Genomic DNA, 20795 nt, shown 5'->3' with positions numbered 1-20795 from the left:
TAAGGATGACACTTCCATTCGAAAGTGTAGTAACTAATGCTTCAATCAAGGCATGTTGATATTTCTTGAAAGTGGAATTCAAAAGAGCAACTATAGTTGCCACCGGAAGGGTTCTTCTTCCATGAAGAGTTAGAATAAGCCTAACTGCTCCCAGATATAGGTGAGTGTAGTCTTGGTATTGATAATTTTGGATAAGTTCTTGTGGAATTTTTAGGATTATATATTGTTCAGCAATAGTGGCTTTTAAACCACACTGTTGTAAATGGAAAGACTGGATGACTTCCTTTTGGTGGAAGAGAAGGGTTTTTAGTGATAAGATGGCAGATAGAAGTAAGGTGATGAGCGGATAATTTATACGCTTTTTGGCATTGTTTTTAGTATGTTTTAGTTAGCTTTTATTATATTTTTATTAGTTTTTAAATAAAAATTACATTTATAGACTTTACTATGAGTTTCTGTGTTTTTCTGTGATTTCAGATATTTTCTGGCTGAAATTGAGGGACCTGAGCAAAAATCTGATTCAGAGGCTGAAAAAGGACTGCAGATGTTGTTGGATTCTGACCTCCCTGCACTCGAAGTGGATTTTCTGGAGCTGCAGAAGCCCAATTGGCAAGCCCTCAATTGCGTTGGAAAGTAGACATCTTGGGCTTTCCAGAAATATATAATAGTCCATACTTTGCCCGGGATTTGATGGCCCAAATTGGCGTCAAAACGCCGATCAGAGACCCTTTTCTGGCGTTAAACGCCAGAACTGTCACAAAAGCTGGAGTTAAACGCCCATACTGGCACCAGAATTGGCGTTCAACTCCAAGAGAAGCCTATGCACGTGGAAGCTTCAATGCTCAGCCCAAGCACACACCAAGTGGGCCCCGGAAGTGGATTTCTGCATCATTTACTCATTTCTGTAAACCCTAGGCTACTAATTCTCTATAAATAGGACATTTTGCTATTGTATTTAAAGCTTTTGATTAGTCTTATGCTATCTTAGACCTTTATGGAGTCTGGCCACACAGCCATGCCTAGACCTTTCACTTATGTATTTTCAACGGTGGAGTTTCTACACCCCATAGATTAAGGTGTGGAACTCTGCTGTTCCTCATGAATTAATGCAAAGTACTATTATTTTTCTATTCAACTCAAGCCTATTTCTTCTCTAAGATATTCATTTACACACAAGAACATGATGAATGTGATGATTATGTGACACTCATCACCATTCTCATCTATGAACGCGTGCCTGACAACCACTTTCGTTCTACATGAAAACAAGTTTGAATGTGTATCTCTTGGGTTTCTAATCTATGATTAAAACCTTCGTGGTATAGGCTAGAATTATTGGCGGCCATTCCTGAGATCCGGAAAGTCTAAACCTTGTCTGTGGTATTCCGAGTAGGATCTGGGAAGGGATGACTGTGACGAGCTTCAAACTCGCGAGTGTTGGGCGTAGTGACAGACGCAAAAGGATCAATGGATCCTATTCCAACATGATCGAGAACCGACAGATGATTAGTCATGCAGTGATAGCACATTTGGACCATTTTTACTGAGAGGACGGATGGTAGCCATTGACAACGGTGATCCCCCAACATACAGCTTGCCATGAAAAGGAGTATGAATGATTGGATGAAAGCAATAGGAAAGCAGAGGTTCAGGAGGAACAAAGCATCTTCATACGCTTATCTGAAGTTCCCACCAATGAATTACATAAGTTTCTCTATCTCATTTTATTTATATTTTAATTATCAAAATCCCATAACCATTTGAATCTGCCTGACTGAGATTTACAAGATGACCATAGCTTGCTTCAAGCCGAAAATCTCTGTGGGATCGACCCTTACTCACGTAAGGTTTATTACTTGGACGACCCAGTGCACTTGCTGGTTAGTTGTGCGGAGTTGTGAAAAAGAATTGAGATTATGATCGTGCGTACCAAGTTGTTGGCGCAGTTGAGATCACAATTTCATGCACCATAAGGGTTGATTTCTTTTGTCTTTGATAGAAAAAATAAGGACTAATGAGTAGGTATTCAGTGGCTGGAAGTCGGAGATCTTTTGGCACATGAATAAATTCTACCAATCGATCAATTTTATTGGCAAGGGTTTTCTTTAGACTAGGGGGTAAACGATCTAAGCCAGCGCCGTGCCGCCGGCGTCGCTGCTCCGTTCTCTCTCGATCACTACTCCTGCACCGCCTCCATTCTCCATTTGAGGCTGGTAATCCCCTCTTAAACATTTCTTGGGTAGCCACATGCATCACTCTGCAGATTCAAAGCCTCCAGCTATGGATTCACCAGTGACCCTTTTGATTAAGCACCTTACCGAAGCTATACCTCATGACACCCTTTCCTGGCTCTTATCTCATTATGGTGCTTCCTCTGTTCGTCCTTGCTCTACTGGAAGGTAATTTAACTGCCAATGCTTTTATATATTTATTTAAAGCTTCTCCATTTTATAATTCACTAATATCTCTCTTTGGCAATAAGTTTCTAATGCAAGGCTTTGTGCCATCATTAGGTTACATTGATTTGCATTGGCGAGTTTTGACCCTTTGTTTTGCCACCAGTCTATTCTTTGTAAGACATGGAAGAACATAGTGATAGGTCATGGGGATATGGTGTTGCATGTTAGGTGTTTGATGAAATGCTTTACATTTCTTTCAATGTTATTTCATGGTTTTCGAGCATACATGTTGTAAATTAGGATGGTTTGGTTTTAGGTTATTTCCATGTTCATTGGAGATCTTAATTGAATGAGAAAACATAAATGTTATTTTATCCTTCATGAAATGGTAGGGTGAACAAGAAAGAAAGGAACGAATTAGTAGAGTTGGTGCTTGTCTAAGTTCCATGGTGTTCGATCGTCATGTCAGGCATTAGCCATTTAGTGGGACATTTGTTGTGTTTATATTTTTAAGGAAAGAATTAGTGAATTACTTTGGATGATACATTTGGTTATTCATGGCCTATGAAATAAGGTGATGAGTAGAAATGCTTTTTTGCATAATGAACAAAAACCAAGTAACTAAATTTAAAGGTTTTAAACTAGAAAATAAATAAACTGTAGACTACAACGTAAACTTAATATAATTTTTCATTTTTAATGAAGAAATAACTTTTGGGAGACTGACAAATCTCCTGATTTTCGAATTTAGATTTTGGCTGAGAGATCTTCCTAGAACAATTTGTTTTTTTATGCTACTATGTTGTATATTAGCCTGAGCTTTTTAGCAGCTTTTATTAATTCTATTGCGCATTGGCTTATAGTTCACTGTTACCTAATTACTTGAACCATGCCATTTTGTTGATGGTGGTGTTCCATGTCTTTGTGAAACTTTTTTACAGTAACATCATTAGATCTATAGCTAATCCACCTTGTAGAAAAAGGCTTTGTTGTTGTTTGTGGTGCCTCGCAAAAAAATCTCAGTTATTTAATCAATTGATAATATTTGTTCCAGTTTATTTTTGTTCATGAATGCTAATCATAATTGTTTTGTATAATTCAGGTTGAGGAATTGTGCTTTCGTAGATTTCAAAAATGAAATGTTGGCATCTCAAGCACAACGTCAACTACATGGGTATTTTAATTTCTTTGAACCATTTGTTACCTTTATTTTGGTTCAATTTTTTAAATGAATCAATTGCATATTAGAAGAGCCGGTCTTAGTGTATATTAATTTTGTTTTGCATTTTCTTAATTCTATATTTCTTATTTGTATTATTCAAAACAATATAAAAATAGAGGTTGATGTGAATCATAAACCAGCTATGAAATAAGCTTAGTGTGCCAAAGATGAGAGTGCTTTGATAGAACATAGTTGTTCCGAGGGTTACCTGAAACTGTAGGTCAATCTCAGACGAGATCTTCTGTACTGGTCGAAGATGACGTGTCTGGCTGGTGGGTGGCGGCCGGAGCTATCGTATCCGACTTGTTGAGCTTGCTACACTGCTGATCCTTCGTCACCGGAGGGTGGGGGGTACCTGCAAGGGACTCCGATGCTTAAGTTAGCAAGGGTATTAACAGGTTTTTAGTAGAATCAGAGTATGAGTTATACCTGGGTGCTCCAGTGTATTTATAATGGTCGTGGGCTGACCTTCTTAGATAAGATAAGTTAGTTATCTTATCTTCGGGTGAGGTCAGCTTATCTTTAAGGGAACCGCCTTTATCTCTATAGGCATGGACTGCCTTTGGATATGGGTCATGTTCCTCTATTTGAGCCCTTTACTGGGCTTTCCTGGCAGTTTGGCCGATCTCTTTGAGAAAAGGTCAGATAGTCGTACCTGAAGAGGTCGGTCGTCTTGTCGCTAAACATCCCGGGTCGGACAGCTCGACCCAGGGTATGAACAGTGCCCCTGCTCGAGCTCGGTCTTTCTTTTTAAGATCGAATCTTAGTCTTAGGACTTTGATCCTTCTCGGGTGAAGCCGAACTCGAGCATTTGTCGACTTCTTTCTTTGTAGAATCTTCCTTTTTGAATGTGGAACGTTTTCTTCTGAAAATGCGCACTTTTGTATTAGCGCTCCGTTCTTGGGAACGTGCGAGGGTTTAATACCTTTATTAATTGCTTTTTAATGATCTGTTTCTCTTGGATCTTTTATTTTGAAATTTACACAAAAACGGTTTCTCTTCGTTTTTCTTTGTAACTTCCCCCTTTACTCTCTCGTTTTCTGTTCTCGCCTGAATTTTGCATTTTTGCGTTGCGGCGTCATTTGGCAATTTTTGGGTGTTTCTTTGGAAGGCGATTCCCTCTCTCCATCTTCAATCTCCTTTTGAAGCTTCTTCCTTTGTTCAGGTTGGTTTTTCTTTTCATTATTCTTGCCATTTTTCCGGTGAAGCTTTGATTCTGACTGTATGTTTGGAAAGCTTGAACCTTTTGTGGTCTTTGTGTTTGCTTGCTACTGTGATGTATTTTTTCTGGCTTTTGTCTTTGCATGTTTTGCTGCTGTTTCTAGTTAGTTCTTGAGTTTTGCGAACTGCACTTGTTGTCTTCTGTAAAGATTGCTCCTTGACTTTTTGTCTTGTCGATGGCTCGAAACTTTTTGTAGAAGATAACGAATTTTTCTTGAGGACTTTTGGTGCAAAAAATTGTGATCATCAACAATAGCGCCAATGACTTGGTGCTCTCAAACGTCAATCACACTTTGTCACAACTTCGCACAACTAACCAGCAAGTGCACTGGGTCGTCCAAGTAATAAACCTTACGTGAGTAAGGGTCGATCCCAGGGAGATTGTCGGCTTGAAGCAAGCTATGGTCACCTTTTAAATCTCGGTCAGGCGGATTCAAATTGTTATAGAGAATTGATAATTAAAACATAATTAAAATATAAACTAGGATAGAGGTACTTATGTAATTCATTGGTGAGAATTTCAGATAAGCGTATAGAGATGCTTTCGTTCCTCCTGAACCTCTGCTTTCCTGCTGTCTTCATCCAATCATTCCTACTCCTTTCCATGGCAAGCTGTATGTTGGGCATCACCGTTGTCAATGGCTGCATCCCGTCCTCTCTGTGAAAATGGTCCAATGTGCTGTCACTGCATGGCTAATCATCTGTCGGTTCTCGATCATACTGGAATAGGATTTACTATCCTTTTGCGTCTGTCACTACGCCCAGCACTCGTGAGTTTGAAGCTCGTCACAGCCATCCCTTCCTGGATCCTACTCGGAATACCACAGACAAGGTTTAGACTTTTTGGATCTCAAGAATGGCCGTCCAAGGGTTCTAACTTATACCACGAAGACTCTAATATTTCGGACTCGGTCCCCTATATTAGATATCTAAGAGATACTCATTCTATCTCATCTTCATGTAGAACGGAAGTGGTTGTCAGGCACGTGTTCATAAGTGAGAATGGTGATGAGCGTCACATAATCATCACATTCATCATGTTCTTGGGTGCGAATGAATATCTTAGAATTGGAATAAGCTTGAATTGAATAGAAAAACAATAGTACTTTGCATTAATACTCGAGGAACAGCAGAGCTCCACACCTTAATCTATGGTGTGTAGAAACTCTACCGTTGAAAATACATAAGAACAAGGTCTAGGCATGGCCGAGAGGCCAGCCTCCATGATTTCAGAACTAAACGTCCCAAGATCCCTGAATACAATAGTAAAAAGTCCTATTTATGCTAAACTAGTTACTAGGGTTACAGAGATAAGTAAATGATGTAGAAATCCACTTCCGGGGCCCACTTGGTGTGTGCTTGGGCTGAGCATTTAAGCTTTCACGTGGAGAGATCTTTCTTGGAGTTGAACGCCAGTTTGTAACCTGTTTCTGGCGTTTAACTCCACTTTGCAACCTATTTCTGGCGTTTAACTCCAGAATAGGGCAGGAAGCTGGCATTGAACGCCAGTTTGCGTCATCTAAACTCGGGAAACGAATGGACTATTATATATAGCTGGAAAGCCCTGGATGTCTACTTTCCAACGCAATTGAGAACACACCATTTGGAGTTCTGTAGCTCCAGAAAATCCACTTTGAGTGCAGGGAGGTCAGAATCCAACAGCATCTGCAGTCCTTCTTCAACCTCTGAATCTAATTTTTGCTCAAGTCCCTCAATTTCAGCCAGAAAATACCTGAAATCACATAAAAACACATAAACTCATAGTAAAGTCCAGAAATGTGATTTTTATTTAAAAACTAATAAAATTATACTAAAAACTAACTAAATCATACTAAAAACTATGTAAAAACAATGCCAAAAAGCATATAAATTATCCGCTCATCACAACACCAAACTTAAACTGTTGCTTGTCCTCAAGCAACTAGATAAATAAAATAGAATACAAATAATTTAAGAAGCAATAATATCTCAGAGTTTTTGAGTGAAGCTCAGATTCTAATTAGATGAGCGGGACTAGTAGCTTTTTGCCTTTGAATAGTTTTGGCATCTCACTTTATCCTTTGAAGTTTAGAATGATTGGCATCTATAGGAACTCAGAGTTCTGATAGTGTTATTGATTCTCCTAGTTCAGTATGTTGATTCTTGAACCCAGCTACTTTATGAGTCTTGGCCGTGGCCCTAAGCACTTTGTTTTCCAGTATTACCACCGGATACATAAATGTCACAGACACATAACTGGGTGAACTTTTTCAGATTGGGACTCAGCTTTGCTAAAGTCCCCAATTAGAGGTGTCCAGGATTCTTAAGCACACTCTATTTTTTTTGCTTTGGCCCTTGACTTTAACCGCTCAGTCTCAAGTTTTCACTTGACACCTTCACGCCACAAGCACATGGTTAGGGACAGCTTGGTTTAGCCGCTTAGGCCAGGATTTTATTCTTTTAGGCCCTCCTATCCACTGATGCTCAAAGCCTTGGATACTTTTTATTTACCATTGCCTTTTGGTTTTAAGGGCTATTGCCTTTTTGCTCTTGCCTTTTGGTTTAAAGAGCTTTTGGCTTTTTCTGCTTGATTTTTCTTTTTCTTTCTTTTTTTTTCGCCATTTTTCTTTTCTCTTTTTTTTCGCAAGCTTTTGTATTCACTGCTTTTTCCTGCTTCAAGAATCAATTTTATGATTTTTCAGATTATCAAATAACATTTCTCCTTTTTCATTATTCTTCAAGAGCCAACATATTTAACATTCATAAACCACAATATCAAAAGACATATGCACTGTTCAAGCGTTCATTTAGAAAGCAAAAAGTATTGTCACCAGATTAAAATAATTAAACTAGTTTCAAGGATGAATTCGAAACCATGTACTTCTTGTTCTTTTGTAATTAAAACATTTTTCATTTAAGAGAGGTGATGGATTTATAGGACATTCATAACTTTAAGGCATAGACACTTAAATACTAATCATCATGTAATAAGACACAAATATAAACATAAAGCATAGTAAACGAAAAACAGGAAAATAAGAACAAGGAGATTAAGGAATAGGTCCACCTTAGTGAGGGTGACGTCTTCCTCTTCTTGAAGAACCAATGGTGCTCTTGAGCTCCTCTATATCTCTTCCTTGCCTTTGTTGCTCCTCCCTCATAGCTCTTTGATCTTTTCTAATCTCATGGAGGATGATGGAGTGCTCTTGGTGCTCCATCCTCAGTTGTCCCATGTTGGAGCTTAATTCTCCTAGGAAAGTGTTGATTTGCTCCCAGTAGTTTTGTGGAAGGAAGTGCATCCCCTGAGGCATCTCAGGGATTTCATGGTGATGAATTTCCTCATGCTCTTGTTGAGGTCCATGATCTCTTGTTTGCTCCATCCTCTTCTTAGTGATGGGCTTGTCCTCTTCAATGAGGATGTCTCCTTCTATGTCAATTCCAGCCGAATTGTAGAGGTGGCAAATGAGGTGAAGAAAGGCTAACCTTGCCAAAGTGGAGGACTTGTCAACCACCTTGGAGAGTTCTTGAGGTATAATCTCATGAACTTCCACTTCCTCCCCAATCATGATACTATGGATCATGATGGCCCGGTCTATAGTAACTTCAGACCGGTTGCTAGTAGGAATGCTTGAGCGTTGAATGAACTCCAACCATCCTCTAGCTATAGGCTTAAGGTCCAGTCTTCTCAATTGAACCGGCTTGCCTCTTGAGTCAACCTTCTATTGAGCTCCTTCTACACATATGTCCATGAGGACTTGGTCCAACCTTTGATCAAAGTTGACCCTTCTAGTGTAGGGGCGTGCGTTTTCTTCCATCATTGCCAAGTTGAACGCCAGCCTTACATTTTCCGGACTGAAATCTAAGTATTTTCCCCGAACCATGATAAGCCAATGCTTTGGATTCGGGTTCACACTTTGATCATGGTTCCTAATGATCCATGCGTTTGCATAGAACTCTTGAACCATTAGGATCCCAACTTGTTGAATGGGGTTGGTGAGAACTTCCCAACCTCTTCTTTGGATCTCAAGTCGGATCTCCGGATACTCATTCTTTTTTAGCTTGAAAGGAACCTCAGGGATCACTTTCTTCTTGGCCACAACTTCATAGAAGTGGTCTTGATGGACCTTTGAGATGAATCTCTCCATCTCCCATGACTCAGAGGTGGAAGCAATTGCCTTCCCTTCCCTCTTTCTTAAGGTTTCTCTGGTCTTAGGTGCCATTAATGGTTATGGAAAAACAAAAAGCAATGCTTTTTACCACACTAAACTTAAAATGTTTGCTCGTCCCCAAGCAAAAGAAGAGGGAAAGAAGGAGAAGAAGAAGAAGAATGGAGGAGAGGGAGAGAGGTGTGTATTCGGCCAAGGGTAAGAAGAAAAGGTTGTGTTGTGTAAAAATAAAGAAGGAATGAGGGGTTTATATAGGAGTGGGGAAGGTTTAGGGTTCGGCCATGAGGGTTGGGTTTGGGAGGGAAAAGAGTTTGAATTTTGGAGGTAGGTGGGGTTTATGGGGAAGAGTGGATGGATGTGAGTGGTGTAGATATGATGGGGAAGAGTGAGTGAGGTGATTGGTGAAGGGTATTTGGTGAAGGGTATTTGGGGAAGAGAGTTATGAAAAGGTGTGAAGAGGAGAGAAGAAGTGGTGGGGATCCTGTGGGGTCCACAGATCCTGTGGGGATCCTGTGGAGTCCACAGATCCAGTGGGACCAAAGACTTAACATCCCTGCTCCAATTAGGCGTGTAAAATGCCCTTGCTGTGCAATCCTGGTGTTTAACGCCAGACTGCTGCTTGTTTCTGGCGTTAAACGCCCAAATGTAGCCTGTTTCTAGCGTTTAACGCCAGGTAGATGCTTGTTTCTGGCGTTAAATGCCAGACAAATGCTTGTTTCTGGCGTTTAAACGCCAGAATGCTTCTCCTCCAGGGTGTGCTATTTTTAATGCTGTTTTTCATTCTATTTTTGATTTTTCAGTAGTTTTTGTGACTCCACATGATCATCAACCTAAAAGAATAAAATAGATATAGTTAAATAACATTGGGTTGCCTCCCAATAAGCGCTTCTTTAATGTCAATAGCTTGACAGTGAGCTTTCATGGAGCCTCACAGATGTTCAGAGCATTGTTGGAACCTCCCAACACCAAACTTAGAGTTTGACTGTGGGGGCTTTGATTGACTCTGCAGTGAGAGAAGCTTTTCATGCTTCCTCTCTATGGTTACAGAAGGAGATCCTTGAGTTTTAAACATAAGGTTGTCCTCATTCAGTTGGAGGACCAACTCTCCTCTGTCCACATCAATCACAACTTTTGCTGTGGCTAGGAAGGGTCTTCCAAGGATGATGGATTCATCTTCATCCTTCCCAGTGTCTAGGATTATGAAATCAGCAGGGATGTAAAGGCCTTCAACCTTTACTAACCCATCCTCTACTTGTCTATAAGCCTGTTTTCTTGAGTTGTCTGCCATCTCTAATGAGATTCTGGCAGCTTGCACCTCAAAGATCCCAAGTTTCTCCATTACAGAGAGTGGCATTAAGTTTATTCCTGACCCCAGGTCACACAGAGCCTTCTCAAAGGTCATGGTGCCTATGTTACAGGGTATTAATAATTTACCAGGATCCTGTTTCTTTTGAGATAATTTCTGCCTATCCAATGCATTCAGTTCATTGGTGAGCAAGGGAGGTTCATCTTCCCAAGTCTCATTACCAAATAATTTGGCATTCAGCTTCATGATTGCACCAAGGTACTTAGTAACTTACTCTTCAGTGACGTCTTCATTCTCTTCAGAAGAAGAATACTCATCAGAGCTCATGAAGGGTAGAAGGAGGTTCAATGGAATCTCTATGGTCTCTGGATGAGCCTCAGATTCCTTTGGTTCATCAAAGGGAAACTCTTTATTGGTCACTGAGCGTCCCAAGAGGTCTTCCTCACTAGGATTCACCTCCTCCTCCTCCCTTGTAGGTTCGGCCATGATGGTCAAATCAATGGCCTTGCACTCTCTCTTTGGATTTTCTTCTGTATTGCTTGGGAGAATACTAGGAGGAGTTTCAGTGACCCTTTTACTCAGCTGGCCAACTTGTGCCTCCAAATTTCTAATGGAGGACCTTATTTCATTCATGAAACTGAAAGTGGCCTTAGATAGATCAGAGACTATATTTGCTAAGCTAGATGGATTCTGCTCAAAATTCTCTATCTGTTGCTGAGTGGATGATGGAAAAGGCTTGCTATTGCTAAACCTGTTTCTTCCACCATTATTAAAACCTTATTGAGGATTTTGTTGATCCTTCCATGAGAAATTTGGATGATTTCTCAATGAGAGATTATAGGTATTTCCATAAGGTTCACCCATGTAATTCACCTCTACTATTGCAGGGTTCTCAGGATCATAAGCTTCTTCTACAGAAGATGCCTCTTGAGTACTGTTGGATGCAGCTTGCATTCCATTCAGACTCTGAGAAATCATATTGACTTGCTGAGTCAATATTTTATTTTGAGCCAATATGGCATTCAGAGTATCAATTTCAAGAACTCCCTTCCTCTGAGGCGTCCCATTACTCACAGGATTCCTTTCAGAAGTGTACATGAACTGGTTATTTGCAACTATGTCAATGAGTTCTTGAGCTTCTGCAGGCGTTTTCTTTAGGTGAATGGATCCACCTGCAGAATGGTCTAATGACATCTTTGATAACTCAGACAGACCATCATAGAATATATCCAGGATGGTCCATTCTTAAAGCATGTCAGAAGGACACTTTTTGGTCAGTTGCTTGTATCTCTCCCAAGCTTCATAGAGAGATTCACCTTCTTTCTGTTTGAAGGTTTGAACATCCACTCTAAGCTTACTAAGCTTTTGAGGAGGAAAGAACTTGGCTAAGAAAGCTGTGACCAGCTTATCCCAAGAGTTCAGGCTATCTTTAGGTTGAGAGTCCAACCATATTCTAGCTCTGTCTCTTACAGCAAACGGGAAAGGCATAAGCCTGTAGACCTCGGAGTCAACCCCATTGGGCTTAACAGTATCACAGATCTACAAGAACTCAGTTAAGAACTGAAAAGGATCTTCTGATGGAAGTCCATGAAATTTGCAATTCTGTTGTATCAGAGAAACTAGTTGAGGCTTTAGCTCAAAATTGTTTGCTCCAATGGCAGGGATTGAGATGCTTCTTCCATGTAAGTTGGAATTTGTTGTAGTAAATTTACCAAGCATCTTCCTTGCATTGTTATTATTTTCGGCCATGTCTCCTTCTTTTTCGAAAATTTCTGTCAGATTTTCTCCAGAGAGTTGTGCTTTAGCTTCCCTTAACTTCCTCTTCAGAATCCTTTCAGGTTCAGGATCAGCTTCAACAAGAATGTTCTTATCCTTGTTCCTGCTCATATGAAAAAGAAGAGAACACAAAAGAAAATATGGAATCCTCTATGTCACAGTATAGAGATTCCTTTATGTGAGTAGAAGAAGAGAAGAAGAGAAGAGGGAGAAGAGAAAAATTCGAAATTAAATTAAAATAAAAGGAAAAATATTTTTGTTTTTATTTTAATTATTAGTTAGAATTCAAAAATTAAAGAGAGAAATAAAATTAAATTAAAATTTAAAATAATTAGTTAATTAAAAGAAATTTTGAAAAACGGGTTAGTGATTTTCGAAAATTAGAGAGAGAAAATTAGTTAGGTGGTTTTGAAAAAGATATGATTGAAATAGAAAACTTTTAAAATCAAATAAAAAGTCAAGTAGTGAATTGAAAAAGATTTGAAAATCAAATTTTGAAAAGATAGGAAGTTAGAAAAGATTTTGAAATTGATTTTGAAAAAGATGTGATTGAAACTTATTTTGAAAAAGATTTGACAAAAAAAATTTAAAAAGATTTGATTTTGAAAATTAAAGTTGATTACTTGACTAACAAGAAACAAAAATATATGATTTTGAAATTTAAAGATTGAACCTTTCTTAATAGGCAAGTAACAACTTAAAATTTTTGAATCAATCACATTAATTGTTAGCATTAATTTCGAAAATATGAAATGGAAATAAGAAAAAGATTTTGAAAATAAATTTGAAATTTTCGAAATTATGAAAGGAAAAATGAAAAATATTTTATTTTTTTGAAAAAGATTTGAAAAAGATAGAATTTTTTTAAATTGAAAATTTGATTTGACTCATAAGAAACAACTAGATTTTAAAAATTTTTTAAAAAGTCAACTCAAATTTTCTAAAATTTGTGAGTAGAAAAGGGAAAGATATTATTTTTTTATTTTTAAATTTTTAATGATGAGAGAGAAAAACACTAAATTGAAACAAAACATAAAAATTATGAATCAAAACAACTAATGCATACAAGAACACTTTGAATGTCAAGATGAACACCAAGAACACTTTGAAGATCAAGATGAACATCAAGACTTATTTTTGAAAATTTTTAAGAAAAGAAAAACATGCAAGACACCAAACTTAGAAATTTTCAAACTTTAGACACTAACAAATTGAAAATGCACATGAAAAACAAGAAAAGACACAAAACAAGAAAATATGAAGATCAAACAAGAAGACTTCTCAAGAACAACTTGAAGATCATGAAGAACAAGAAAGAAACTCAATGCATGTGTTCTTCGAAAATTTAAGAAAAGTTAAAAGCATGCAATTGACACCAAACTTACAATTAGACACTAGACTCAAACAAGAAACATCAAATTATTTTTTATTTTATGATTTTGTTAATTTTTTTGGTTTTTTCGAAAATTATTTTGGGAAACACGAAAAAGAAGAAATATTTTTTTTTGTATTTTTTGGGGTTCGGCCATGAGGGTTGGGTTTGGGAGGGAAAAGAGTTTGAATTTTGGAGGTAGGTGGGGTTTATGGGGAAGAGTGGATGGATGTGAGTGGTGTAGATATGATGGGGGAAGAGTGAGTGAGGTGATTGGTAATGGGTATTTGGGGAAGAAAGTTATGAAAAGGTGTGAAGAGAAGAGAAGAAGTGGTGGGGATCCTGTGGGGTCCACAGATCCTGTGGGGATCCTGTGGAGTCCACAGATCCAGTGGGACCAAAGACTTAACATCCCTGCTCCAATTAGGCGTGTAAAATGCCCTTGCTGTGCAATCCTGGCGTTTAACGCCAGACTGCTGCTTGTTTCTGGCGTTAAACGCCCAAATGTATCCTGTTTCTAGCGTTTAACGCCAGGTAGATGCTTGTTTCTGGCGTTTAAACGCCAGAATGCTCCTCTTCCAGGGTGTGCTGTTTTTAATGCTATTTTTCATTCTATTTTTTATTTTTCAATAGTTTTTGTGACTCCACATGATCATCAACCTAAAAGAATAAAATAAAATAACAATAGAATAAAATTCGGGATCAACCCCATTGGTCTTAACAGTATCACAGATTTGCAAGAATTCAGTTAAGAACTGAAAAGGATCTTCTGATGGAAGTCCATGAAACTTGTAATTCTGTTGTATCAGAGAAACTAGTTGAGGCTTTAGCTCAAAATTATTTGCTCCAATGGCAGGGATTGAGATGCTTCTTCCATGTAAGTTGGAATTTGGTTTAGTAAAGTTACCAAGCATCTTCCTTACATTGTTATTATTTTCGGCCATGTCTCCTTCTTTTTCGAAAATTTCTGTCAGATTTTCTCCAGAGAGTTGTGCTTTAGCTTCCCTTAACTTCCTCTTCAGAGTCCTTTCAGGTTTAGGATCAGCTTCAACAAGAATGTTCTTATCCTTGTTCCTGCTCATATGAAAAAGAAGAGAACACAAAAGAAAATATGAAATCCTCTATGTCACAGTAAATTGAAAATTTGATTTGACTCATAAGAAACAACTAGATTTTAAAAATTTTTTAAAAAGTCAACTCAAATTTTCGAAAATTTGTGAGTAGAAAAGGGAAAGATATTATTTTTTTTATTTTTGAATTTTTAATGATGAGAGAGAAAAACACTAAATTGAAACAAAACATAAAAATTATGAATCAAAACAACTAATGCATACAAGAACACTTTGAATGTCAAGATGAACACCAAGAACACTTTGAAGATCAAGATGAACATCAAGACTTATTTTTGAAAATTTTTAAGAAAAGAAAAACATGCAAGACACCAAACTTAGAAATTTTCAAACTTTAGACACTACCAAATTGAAAATGCGTATGAAAAACAAGAAAAGACACAAAACAAGAAAATATGAAGATCAAACAAGAAGACTTGTCAAGAACAACTTGAAGATCATGAAGAACAAGAAAGAAACTCAATGCATGTGTTCTTCGAAAATTTAAGAAAAGTTAAAAGCATGTAATTGACACCAAACTTACAATTAGACACTAGACTCAAACAAGAAACATCAAATTATTTTTTCTTTTATGATTTTGTTAATTTTTTTGGTTTTTTCGAAAATTATTTTGGGAAAAATGAAAAAGAAGAAACATTTTTTTTTGTATTTTTTGAAATTAAGAAATAAAAGAGCTTAAAAATAAAAAATAAAATTACCTAATCTGAGCAACAAGATGAATAGTAAAAAGTCCTATTTATGCTAAACTAGTTACTAGGGTTACAGAGATAAGTAAATGATGCAGAAATCCACTTCCGGGCCCCACTTGGTGTGTGCTTGGGCTGAGCATTGAAGCTTTCACGTGGAGAGATCTTTCTTGGAGTTGAACGCCAGTTTGTAACCTGTTTCTGGCGTTTAACTCCACTTTGCAACCTGTTTCTGGCGTTTAACGCCAGTTTGCGTCATCTAAACTCGGGAAAAGTTTGGACTATTATATATTGCTGGAAAGCCCTGGATGTCTACTTTCCAACGCAATTAAGAGCGTGCCATTTGGAGTTCTGTAGCTCCAGAAAATCCACTTTGAGTGCAGGGAGGTCAGAATCCAACAGCATCTGCAGTCCTTCTTCAACCTCTGAATCTTATTTTTGCTCAAGTCCCTCAATTTCAGCCAGAAAATACCTGAAATCACAGAAAAATACACAAACTCATAGTAAAGTCCAGAAATATGATTTTTATTTAAAAACTAATAAAATTATACTAAAAACTAACTAAATCATACTAAAAACTATGTAAAAACAATGCCAAAAAGCGTATAAATTATCCGCTCATCAACTTTATTTCTCTGAAAACTCCAAAAAAAAGGGGGGTCATCTTTGATGATTTTTTCTTTGATACGCTTTGCCGCTTGATAGTTTCATTTGTTACTTGAGCTGGGACAGTGAGCCTGGGGGATAATTTATTTTGATGGCTTTGTGGTTCGTAGTCCTCTTCTCAATAGCGTTGCTTTAGTTGCAGAATAGAGAGGGGTTTATCGTTTTTCTGTTAGGGTGTATCAAGATGTGAGCTTGTAGGTTTTCCTGAGTCCTTGTTCTGTGCCTGCCTCCCAAGGATGCCCCTGGACCTTCAGTGTGGGTCCTGGGGTTTTCCTTTTGTTGTTTGTGCTGTCTGAATTATACTAGCCGAGTTGTTTTGTCTTTTGTCCGAGATGTTTTTTAGTAATCCACTCTTCTTTTGTTGTTTGTAGGACTAGTTGGCCATGTCTTCTAGCAAAAATATTGTCGAGGCGTCTTCTAAGGTTCCCGAGGGGATGTCTGATTGGTTGGACTCCCTGGTGTTGTTGTGTGTTTCTTTAGCCAATTCTGAATTTTGTGTAGAGCTTAGAAAACATCACCGTTTCTACAAGAATAGAGGTCAAGAGAGGAATTATGAATTGGTGGCACCTGACTCCGAGGAGAGGGTTTGCTTTCCTGTCCCGACCCAAGGGGAGCGCCCTTTCTTTTATGCTTACGACTATTTTTTTCAGCCAGTTGGACATTACTTTTCCCTTTACTTCCTTTGAGACTGATTTGCTATGGTCGTGTAATGTAGTTCCGTCCCAGCTTCACCCGAACTCCTGAGATTTTATTAAGATTTTTCAGCTTCTTTGCAAAGAATTGGATGTTACCCCTTTTCAAACTCTTTTCCTTTATTTGTTTGTTTTAACTAAGCCCGGGATTTCTTCGAAAAAGAAAGCCTCGTGGGTTTCTTTTAGATCTGCACAAGGACATAAGGTTTTTACCATGTATGACGAGTTCTTTAGGGACTTCAAGAATTATTTCTTCAAGATTCGAGCTGTTGAGGGAGCTCGCCCCTTTTTTCTGGAAGTGAATGATGAGCCATCCTTCCCTCTGTGTTGGCAGCAGAATGTAGTAGTATCTCGATATACATGGGAAATGCTTGACGAGATTGAGCAGGCTTTTGTAACTGTTTTGGAGGACCTTTGGGGGGAACCTCCTCATCTAGATACTAAAAAATCCTTGGGGGACCCCTCCCTTGTTCGAACCGCATTGGGTATTAGTTGATATATATTGCTTCTGTTTTTACTTTGCTTTCCTCTTTTTTCCTGGTCTGTAAAACTACTGGTTTCTATTTTACAGAGATGGCCAAGAATAATGACTCGATGAAAGCTTTCAAGAAGGCGAGAAAGGCTGCTGCCGCTCAGAACATTTCGGCCAAAACGGATGGGGAAGGGTCTTCACGGGTGACGTCGAAACCGTCTGTGCCGAGCTCTCCCGGCCCGAGGAGAATGATCCCTACTCCTCGAGTCCGTGTGGTGGATCCTCCACAGTCTTCTGTTGCTGCTGCATCTTCTCCTCCGGTTGTTCCACCTTCAAAAAGACCTCGAACTGTTGAACCCTTCAATCTGGATGCCCCTAACTTCGATGCTGTTGGGTTTGTCGATCAGCAGATCGGTCCTTACGGTGCCCTCCCTATGGATGATGTGTCACTCCTTCACCATTTAGACTTTATAACTCGGAGTAGTGTCAAGATGGCACATATGGGGGCAGCCTTATATCGGATTGCTCAATATCTTCCTCTTCATTCTACGAAGGCCTTTATGGAGGAGGCCAAATTAGAGTTCGATCGGATGAAAGGTTTGAAGGAGGAGCTCGAGGTGAAGGTGTCCAAGCTGGAGAAAGAGTTAGAGGGCGAGAAGGCTAGTTCTATTACCTTGGCGGCTTCTATAAAGTTGGCTGAAGACATGGCTTTGAGGCACAAGGATAGCTATGTTACGGCCTACAGGGAGGTGATGCGTCTTAGGGAGGAGTTGAAGTCTACCCAGGTTGATTATGCCGAGCTCCAGGGTCATCTTGTAGGCAGCGTAACTGCTGCTTATGAGAACCTGAAGGAGCAGGTTCAAGTTCTTGCACCTGAGGCCAACCTTACTCTCTTCAGTCTGGATAATGTTGTAAAGGATGGCAAGATTGTCCCTGACGATCTTGATGACGATGATGTCGAACCCCTTCCTGTGCCGGTCACCAAAGCCACTGTTGTGCCGACTTCTTCCGCTCCTCCCGCTGGGATTAGTCATCCCGAACCAGAGCCTGATTGTCAGATATTAAATCGGGATGACGGGACGGTGGATGCAGTGCCCCTTCAGACTCGCCCTCCTTCACCTTGTGCCGCCGAGAAGCCTTCGGATCTTCCCTGATTATGTAAATGTTTTGTGTAGATTGCCTGGCCTGCGGGCTTTTAAAACTTTCTTTTTGTAATGTTGCTGACTGTTGACAATTTTTCAGTTGCTTGTTTAGCAACTTTATTTTGAAAAACAAAAATAGCTTCTGTTCATACCCTGGGTCGAGCTATCCGACCTGGGATGATTTGAGATAAAGCGACCAACCTCTTCAGGTCAGACTATCCGACCTCTTCTCAAAGAGCTCGGCCAAATCGACAGGAGAGCTCAGTTAAGGGCCCAAATAGAGGAGCACGACCCGAATCCTAAGGCGGCTTAAGCCTATAGAGATGAAGGCGGTTTCGTTGGAAGATACGCTGACCTCAACTCAAAGATAAAGATAAGATAAGATAACTAACTTATCTTATCCAAAAGGTCACATCTCACCATTATAAATACACTGGAGCACCCAGGTATAACTCATACTCTGATTCTACATAACACCTGTTTAATACCCATGCTAACTTAAGCATCGGAGTCTCTTGCAGGTACCCCCCACCCTTCGGTGATAGAGGATCAGCAGCACGTTCAAGTCCAAACAAGTCGGACGTACCAGCTCCGGTCACCATTCACCAACCGGATACATCGGTTCCGACCAGCATAGAAGATCTCGTCCGAGATCGACCTACAGTTTCAGGTAACCCTCGGAAAATTGGCGCCGTTGCCGGGGAACCTGGAAGTCATCCCATCACCATGGCGGATAACCATGACAATGACCACGACTCAGATCTAGAAAATAGAACACCGCACAAAAATGCGGATGCCCCACCAAAAGACACTCTGGAATCCAATGGAGACAAAAATTCAACTAAACCGGGAGCAATAGAAGCCCTTCAAGATCGCTTGAAACAACTTGAAGAAGAAACCCAACGATAACGAGAAATCGGAAAAGATCTACAAAAGAAAGTACGGCAACGTCGAGAATTGGAAGACAAGTTACAACAATTAGAAGCCGATCTAAAAGCCCCTCGGGTCACTCCTGAGAAAAGCTCACGCAAAGAACAGGATCCGTTAACCAGGGAAATCATGAAAACCAAAATTCCAAAAGACTTCAAACTCCCGGATATGATTTTGTACGACGGCACCACCGATCCCAACCATCATCTCAGCAATTTCAGAAGCAGAATGTACCTTACCGATGCCTCAGATGCCATTCGCTGCAAAGCCTTCCCGACAACCCTCACGAAGACGGCGATCAGATGGCTCGACAGCTTACCTCCCAAGTCCATCTCAAACTTCGACGACCTGGCCAGAAAGTTTCTTGCCAGATTCTCCATCCAGAAAGATAAAGCTAAACACGCCCCCAGTCTACTAGGGATCAAGCAAGGAGATCGGGAGAGCCTCCGCAACTACATGGAAAGATTCAACAAAACATGCATGGACATACAAAGCTTGCCAACAGAGGCCGCCATCCTGGGACTCATGAATGGCCTACGAGAAGGACCTTTTAGCCAATCCATATCAAAAAAGTACCCGACCTCCTTAGACGAAGTGCAGGAACGGGCAGAAAAATACATCAACATGGAAGAAAACGCTCGATTAGGAGAAACCTCAAAATCTGGGAACCCCTACCGAGATAAAGACCAAAAGAAAGAAGACCGACAAGGGGAGAAAATTAAAAAATACCATAATTATACTCCCCTCAGAGCATCCCTAGTCGAAATATACAAAGAGGTCTGCCATACAGAAAAAATCCCCCCAGCACGGCCCCTCAAAGGAAAAAAGGGAGGAGGAAATCGGAAGGAATATTGTGAATATCATCGGGTCAGAGGACACGCCACCAACGAATGCTTCGACTTAAAAAATATCAAAGAAAAATTGGTAAGGGAAGGAAAATTAAATCGATTCCTGGCCACCTGAGATGATGATCAAAGAAAAAGACGAAGGGATGAAGATACCGAGCGAACAAAATGATCACCTCAGACACTAGAAAGACATGTCCACATGATACATGGCGGATTCGCAGCAGGAGGGATCTCCAAATCTTCCCGCAAAAGGTATCTCAAATAAGTATATCATGTCGAAGGAGAGGAGGAAGCACTCAACATCCCAGCGATAACATTCACTAAGGAGGACGCGTCCGGCATCATCACAGGACACGACGATCCCATGGTCATCACCATCATATTGGCAAACGCCAACCTACACCGCACCTTAATAGACCAAGGGAGTTCTGCCGACATCTTATTCAAGATAGCCTTTGACAAACTCGGCTTAGAAGAAAAAGAGCTTAAGGCATATCCAAACAGTCTGTTCGGGTTAGGAGATACCCCGGTTCGACCACTAGGATATATATCACTACATACAACCTTCGGAAAAGGAGACCAATCCAGGACCCTCAAAATAGACTACATCGTAGTCAATGTAAGTTCAGCTTACAATGCTCTCATAGGTCAGACAACACTCAACCAACTCGGCGCAATAGTCTCGACCCCACACCTATGTATGAAGTTCCCAACTCCAAAAGGGATAGCCACGATAAAAGCTGACCAAAAGATGGCACGTCGCTGTTATAACGAAAGCCTAAACCTCA

General features: G+C 39.7%; 1 pseudogene; it reads left to right on the top strand.

Annotated features, from left to right (window-relative positions):
* Positions 2179-20795, top strand: part of LOC107604934 — a 41312-nt pseudogene continuing 22695 nt past the window's right edge.

Source organism: Arachis ipaensis, chromosome B06 (assembly GCF_000816755.2).
Source record: "Arachis ipaensis cultivar K30076 chromosome B06, Araip1.1, whole genome shotgun sequence".
NCBI classification, from domain to species: domain Eukaryota; kingdom Viridiplantae; phylum Streptophyta; class Magnoliopsida; order Fabales; family Fabaceae; genus Arachis; species Arachis ipaensis.
This window is presented reverse-complemented; position numbering and strand designations above follow the sequence as displayed.